The 7409-nt window shown below is 40.7% G+C and overlaps 1 long non-coding RNA gene across 1 annotated transcript; it reads left to right on the top strand.

Annotated features, from left to right (window-relative positions):
- The first annotated feature begins 5049 nt into the window (after positions 1 to 5049).
- On the top strand, positions 5050 to 6971 carry LOC143740112 (uncharacterized). Its single transcript, XR_013204741.1, has 7 exons — positions 5050 to 5095; positions 5237 to 5352; positions 5441 to 5585; positions 5679 to 5802; positions 5970 to 6025; positions 6300 to 6364; positions 6776 to 6971. It is a non-coding gene; the product is annotated as an uncharacterized LOC143740112 (long non-coding RNA).
- Positions 6972 to 7409: the final 438 nt, after the last annotated feature.

Genomic DNA, 7409 nt, shown 5'->3' with positions numbered 1-7409 from the left:
TTGTGTCATTTGGCACAACGAAGCCAAACCCAAGCTTTTCCTCCACAGCATCAGAAGCCTTTGTACTTCGCTTAACCAGGTTCCACAGAGCAGATGCTTTTGCAAAAACAGCCCTCGACATTGTTTTGTAGCATTTTTCAGTTACCTTTTCCGTATCTTTGGTCACTAGATTCAAGGTGTGAGGCTTGCTCCTTCTGTGAGGGGGGAGAGAGGGATGATCAAGACCTGAGAGGCTCAGGCTCCATCTGGTCATCTTGATCTGAGCTCTCACTGGCAGCAGCAAATGCTGACACTGGTTCATTGTCATCTTCACTTTCAGTTTAATCAAAGTGGACCACTGTCTCTGGCACTTCAGTATCAATAGCAACATCCATTCCAAAACAGTTGAACGCCTTGACAAAATTTGCAGCATTGTCTGTTACTGTACACACAACCTTTTTGTGGATTTTGAATTCTTTGTTTACATCTGTAAAGTAGTTGGAGCATTTTGAATTACTCGCACTCGCGTCTCGCCTCCCTCTGCCATGGGTTAGGGATGGCCATAGGATTATGATGTAACTGTAATCGCGTGATAAATGACATCAGAAAAGCATCAGTACATTATAATCGGTTATGATCTATTACTGAACCGATATCGAATCGTCCTCGTCTGCATCGCGATGCATCGTAGAAACGATTAATTTCGACACCCCATAAATAAAGTCGACTTGGTTCGTAATAAGTAATGCTGGTAATGCTGTTCGAGTTGTTTAATCCTCCTCTGCTGAGATCTTGAGAGATTAAATGTCTTTTATTTTCAGTTGATTAATCTAAGGGTGCTTTCACACTGGGCTCGTATGCTGCGGTCCGAGCGCTATTGTCCTGGCGGCCCCCGCAGTGTTGGTCTGTTTTCACACTCAACTTGATTCTATCAAACCCTGGTGCGTTTGCGCGCATCTTACGTCATCGCAAACGTACACGGTGTATGATAGAAAACGGAAGGTGGTCAATATATTGTGTTTTTTATTAATTTGGTGCTATTATGCACAGATGAGTGAACAACACAGGTTTACTGTGTGTGTGTGTGTGTGTGTGTGTGTGTGTGTGTGTGTGTGTGTGTGTGTGTGTGTGTGTGTGTGTGTGTGTGTGTGTGTCTCGCATAAGTTGGCTTTCTACTGCTTGCAAAAGGACTCTTTTGAGGAGAAAGTGGATTTCCATTTATTAGTTGCCATGATTCCACATGCTTTGCTCGAATCCAGTGTAAAGCATCAACACTATCATCCCTTACATAAAACACATGTAAGGGATGATAGGGTTGATGATTTACCTGGGATACGAGCAAGAGTGATTCGCGCGTAGTGCGTGGAATCAGGGCAACAAATTAATGGAAATCCACTGTCTCCTTTTGCAAGCAGCGGAAAGACACCTTATGTGACACACACACACACACACACACACACACACACACACACACACACACACACACACACACACACACACACACACACACACACACACACAGTAAACCTGTGTTGTTTACTCAGCTATGCATAATAGCACCAAATTAATAAAAAACACAATTTATTGACCCGCGTAGTGTTTTCTGTCATGCGCCGTGCACATTTGTGATGACGTAAGATGCACACAAACGCACCAGAGTTCGATAGAATCAAGTTGAGTCTGAAACCAGACCAACGCTGTGGGGGGCGCCGGGAACAATAGCGCCCGGGCTCGGACCGCAGCACACAAGCCCAGTGTGAAAGCACCCTCAGACCACCTCCTCCAGGTAGTCTCGGGTTCGGTACCCCCGTGCGCACCCTGGTCTGCATGACAGTGTTCACATTAGTGATTTCTCATGTGAACCGTGCCCCGTTCCGAACTAAACTCCCAGTGTGAAAGCACCCTAAGGCTGTGGCTGGAAGACAGTTGTAGTTGTTGTGTTCTCTTTCATTCAGTGATTCTGCTTGTTAACAGCAGGTGTTCATCATTAATGCTCAATCACCACTTAATTATCTCATTAACTTCAACACTGCTTCAATGATACTTTAACTCTGTAGTGTGCACACATATGAACACTGAGCAGTGTTCATTTAACATGGGCATTTTTCTGTGTACTATTACATATATCTTACCCGTTTCATTTACGTATGACTGACAAATATGAATCGCATTCAGTTTATATTAATACAATTACATAAATCGTATCTGTTTCATCTATATATGACTGAAAAATATAAATCACATTCAGCTTATTAATTTGTTTGTTAAAACTAGCCTATATCATCCAAATGAATGGAAATTTTATATGCAATTCAAATCAGTGCAATGGCAGTGTTTGTCATCAAGGAAGATGAGGATCCTCTCCAGCCACCACATCACATTGGGATTGTTATTGAAGGTGTGCAGGTCCTTAAAGACTTGCCATCAGTCCCTGATGCATGTGCCATTTTGTTTGGACTCATCCAGAGCCATATAGAGGGAGAGTTGCGACAACTCCATTGACTCCAATGGAACATTTTTTTTACAGCAATTGCGGCTCGTGGAGCCTCTCAATAGTTCCCGGAAGTAGCAGTAAACACATGCTGCGCCGTAGAGATGCAGCAGAACAAACCGTTTGCGACGCACTTTTAAAAGGTGAGACGTTTAAAGAATAATATTATCTTAATCTGTATATTATCAGTACATCTAAATAAAAATAACTTGTAAATTAAAACCTTATAGTTGAGTATTACTTATTAATTTAGGAGATAAGGGATGTTATCGGATAACTAACAGATAAGGCAAGGATTGGAGCTGGATAAAGTTAGTAACGAACACCCTATTAATTGTAAAATCTGTTCTCTTGATTCAGTTTCATCCATCGTTTTTGGAATTAGAGAAACGGAGTCTAAACATTATATGTTTTGCAGGGTGAGGTAAGTTATATTATTTAAATATAACGTTTGACCACGTGTGACAGCGGTGGGTGGAAGTGGTAAAAATGGGGATATCAAGTTTGTTTCCTATTACACGTATTAAATAATAAAATTCCTTAATAATAGAGTGCACCCTATTGATATAAATTTAGTGTGAATTGAGTTTGCAAAACATATGAGTTGAGTGTTTTTAGGCATTGTGATTCAATTGACTATTAACAGTTACCTGTCTATATTTCAGCTCAGCTGAATTTTGGACAACAACAAAAAACTCTTAAAATAGGGGAGCAGTTTTGAAAAAGGAAGCATACTAGGCTTAATGGGGAATCATACTAAATACCAGAGCTGTATTATATAATACTACTTTATTATAGAAGTAATCATACTTAACATGTATTTTATATATATGCACTGGTAGATGGAGGATTAGTGATGCCACAGGACTGTTCTGTGATAGAGCATCAGTGATGATGCAGGTCAGGAGTGCTGCAGGGACCATGGTGAGAATGAAAACAAAAGGTATGTTTCAAATAAGCCAGCAATAAAGTATTGTGCTAAATGTGTATTGTACTGCTGCTTTATATAAGGAATCATACTAAACTAAATATGAAATGTATATTATAAATAATAATTTTGGGAATCATACTGCAGTGAGGACCAATGATGAGAGGCTGTGGGTCAGGGATGTTGGCTGGATGCTGGTAGGTGGAGGAGCAGTCATGTTTGCTGGGTTCTGGTAAGTGGAGGATTAGTGTTGGCTGAGTGCTGGTAGGTGGAGGATTAGTGTTGGCTGGGTGCTGGACTGGTAGGTTGAGGATTAGTGTTGGCTGGGTGCTGGTAGGTGGAGGAGCAGTGATGTTGGCTGGGTGCTGGACTGGTAGGTGGATGATTAGTGTTGGCTGAGTGCTGGTAGGTGGATGATTAGTGTTGGCTGAGTGCTGGTAGGTGTAGGAGCTGTTTGCTGGTTGTTGGATGTTGAAGCTTGGCTACTGTTGGTCCGTTTCATCTTTTTAGATTGGCTCTTGCTTCCAAGATGTCCATCGTTTAAGTGTTGTTTTTTTCTGTCATTTCGTATTTTTTTAGCCTCAATCCTCAACCTCAGCCGTATAAATCTTTTGGAGATTTTTTCTTCTACTCCACAGCATGATGGAAGCCTGCTGGAGAGTGACTAGGCTTCTTTCTCCAAGACATCCACTGCATTGGGGAGCTCCATGAGGTAGGAACTAGTCTTGGTCCTAAATAGTTTCTCAATTTGTTGGGTGAAGTCATAGGCTTCTTGGGAGGGACGACAAAGAGCACCTGCCTTGAACTCGTTTAAGTTTACTAAGATGCTGTTATCTCTAGCAGGATTGTCATCAGTGTGCCATATTGCAGTTTTGCATTTTCCACAGATGCTGGCAAATCTGATTAATTTGTGGACAATGTAGCCTGCAAGATGGAAGAGAATACATTTCTCAGTTTTGGTGAGGTCGGGTGCTGTTCTGTTCCCCACTATCAGCTGTTCCACTCTGACTGATGGAGTGACATTTTGTTTCACTGTGTCCAGGAAGTCTGCCAAAAAGCTACTGTCATCTTCCTGGTAGCTCCCAGACCTGATGGTGGTGAGGAACTGCCCTACTGATATAATTCTCAGTGCATGATGGAATTCCACTGGAGTTGGTATGGGATTTTTAGACCTCACACAGCTGAATGTATTTTCAAGTCTTGTGTGAACCTTGAAGTTAACACAAACTTGTGTCCTCGTGTCAGCATCTCTTCCTGTATGCCCAAAACTGATTTTGTTGCCATTATCACCCCTTTTTGAACAGGCTTCCATACTCCCTTATGACCAATCTTCATCCCATGGAACAGATGGATGATATCCTGTAGGAAGATGATGGCCTTTTCATAGTCCTCTATCTTGACCCTTCTCAGTGCTGTAATTGGATGGCGAGATGACATTAGATCAAACCAATGATCCACTTGCTCCAGGAACCACGCTGTAGTCAGGTAGGAGAGAGGGCGGTTTTCTTGCTGCACCATATACTTCAGCCCAGCACTTGTTGCCTTACTAAAAACATTAAGAGCAGGACCAACCTTCATTTTTTCAAAGTGGCTTTGCTTTATGGCTGCAGCTGATAGATGGGGAGCCACTTTTAATGAAATTCCTTCTTGAAAGGACAATAAGTCCTTAATAGGGACCACTGAAACCTCGTTGGAAGGTAGTTTCTCTTTGTTAACCACATTCTCTGGAATTGTTAACACCTGTCCACGGACAAGGGCACTTTTTAGATTTTTTACCAGATGTGGGACATCAGGCATGAAATAGAGATTCGTATCTGGTGTTGTTGGATGTGGCACAGATGTTTTGGTGTGGTCGACCCCAAAGGATTTCCACATGGCCTGGTTAGGGCTACCCATATCGGTGGTGACAGCAAGCACATGTAGCCCTATGGATGCTGCCCTCTCTATTATTTCGGTAATTATTGGCTTGTACTCTGCTCCATTGGTAGAATTACCACTGTAATGATATGCCACTACTTGTTTCCACAGAGTGGTGTTTCCAGCCAACATAAACACACAAGCATGTTTTGCTACTCCTGTGTGACCTGGCAAAGTGACATCACCTTAGAGTTTGCCTGTGAGCATGTGCAGCTCCACACTTGGAGTGATTGCCATTTCATCCAAGGACAGCACACACTCCCTTTCAAGGTCTGCCAATCCATCTACCTTCAGTTTTAAAAAATCAAATACCTCTGTCAACACACCAGGCTCAAATTTGACACATTCCATCCTTCTTTGCAGGGTTCTGATTGCTGGCAAGGGAATCTGCAATTCCTGTAGGGTCTTGTAACCAGTTGGACCGGCTGCAAAGCGAATTTTTAATGCCTTCTTAATTGTGTCATTGCTCCATTTCATCCCTTTTGTGGTTCGTCTTCCTAATGCCATAATTTGGTCTTTTGATAAAATTTGTTTTAAATGTTTGTCCCTAATTTTAATTGTTTTCTTGAGAGCTGCATTTTCCTTCTTTATTTTTCTTAGTGCTGCCTTTGCATTTTTTGATATTTTTTTTTGTCTCTTAAAATTTTTTAATAGACCCAGGTAACTGGCTGATGGCTCACTGGTATGCTGACTGGCTGCTGGCTGACTGGGTAGTGTCACCTGTCCCTGTCTCTCCTCTCTAGCCATGTCCTCTATTTCTTCACTGTCACTTTCCCTTCTCTGAGTGTCCTCATCCTTTTTTTCCTCAACCTTTGAAACTGATAGAGGCAGAATACATGGTATTGCTAATTTTTAGTATTGAAAATATCACATAACTTCAAAATTATAAATATTACTTCAACTAGTACGAGTTTGTACTTATTATATATGTGTCACCTGTAATACTATAGCTGTGATCAGCAGCGATGTGCTGTATGTTTACAGGTCTAGGGGTGCATCGTGGTGCAGGGGCCCTCCTCTTTTTGACCACAGGACGATGCACAAAGATGGTGGGAATAGCATCTGGTCTCAGCCTACTCTTGAATTTTTTTGTCATGACAAATTGGTTTGCCTCAAAATGTGCCTGTAGAGTGATTTGAGTTTAGTTTCCACACACAACTTTGTCTACCCACATACTGTACATATCGAATGGTGGTTAAAGGCACAGTTATAGGTAACACTGATGACTCCCTGCAATGTGACTGCACCCTTACGAGATTTAGCTCCCTGGGTTTTGCAAGGCTTTGCTTGGTCCTTATTTCTAGTAAAAAAAAATTCCCATTGGGGTATTTCCATGTGAAAAAGTGCAAATAAATGTATAATTACCTCACACATTTTTTTGTTGTTGTAATTTTTATTTATATTTATATTGCTCCTGCTGACCTGACCTGGCAACCATTTTTTTCTCCTCTCCATGTCAGTGGGGAAGCCATACATTCGCACACCTTTCTCTGAGCGATTTGAGCATCCCCATGCAGCACAGCAAACCATGGTGAAGACTATGCAACGACAACATGAAAGAAAGGACACATACAAAATGCTTAGCATGCTATTTAATTTATTAGAAATGTATTCATGAATTGCTGTAAATAGTTATTGCATTTATTTGAATAAAAATACAAAAAAAGTAATATCGTAATATAAAATAGAAAACAGTTATTTTAAATTGTAATAATAATGTATTTTAAAATGTAATTTACTCCTGTGATGCCAAGCTGAATTTTCAGCCTCATTACTTTTGAACGGCAGTTTATATACGAGTATGCTTAAGTTGTTTTAAAGCTGAATATATTGTGTATATGAATAAGTAGTGTAAGAATTATACATTAGATATATAATATTTATAATACATAATTATATTACTATATATAGAATTGTAAACAATAAGCTTTGTGAGGTGGGAGCTGGAAATCACCTGTCACCAGCCTGTCTCTGTACTATCTGAAAAGTCATAAATATGACAGTTACCATGGGATTAGTGAAAACAATGAACATGAGGTAACATAAAAAGGCAGCAGAAACCCTAAGTTAGCTTGAAATAAGTTGAGGCAAATA

The sequence above is a fragment of the Siphateles boraxobius genome, unplaced genomic scaffold (genome assembly GCF_051911475.1).
Source record: "Siphateles boraxobius isolate OS27281-9 unplaced genomic scaffold, OSU_SipBor_1 17, whole genome shotgun sequence".
NCBI classification, from domain to species: domain Eukaryota; kingdom Metazoa; phylum Chordata; class Actinopteri; order Cypriniformes; family Leuciscidae; genus Siphateles; species Siphateles boraxobius.
The sequence above is the reverse complement of the archived record's forward strand: the minus strand, read 5'-3'. Positions and strand labels throughout refer to the sequence as shown.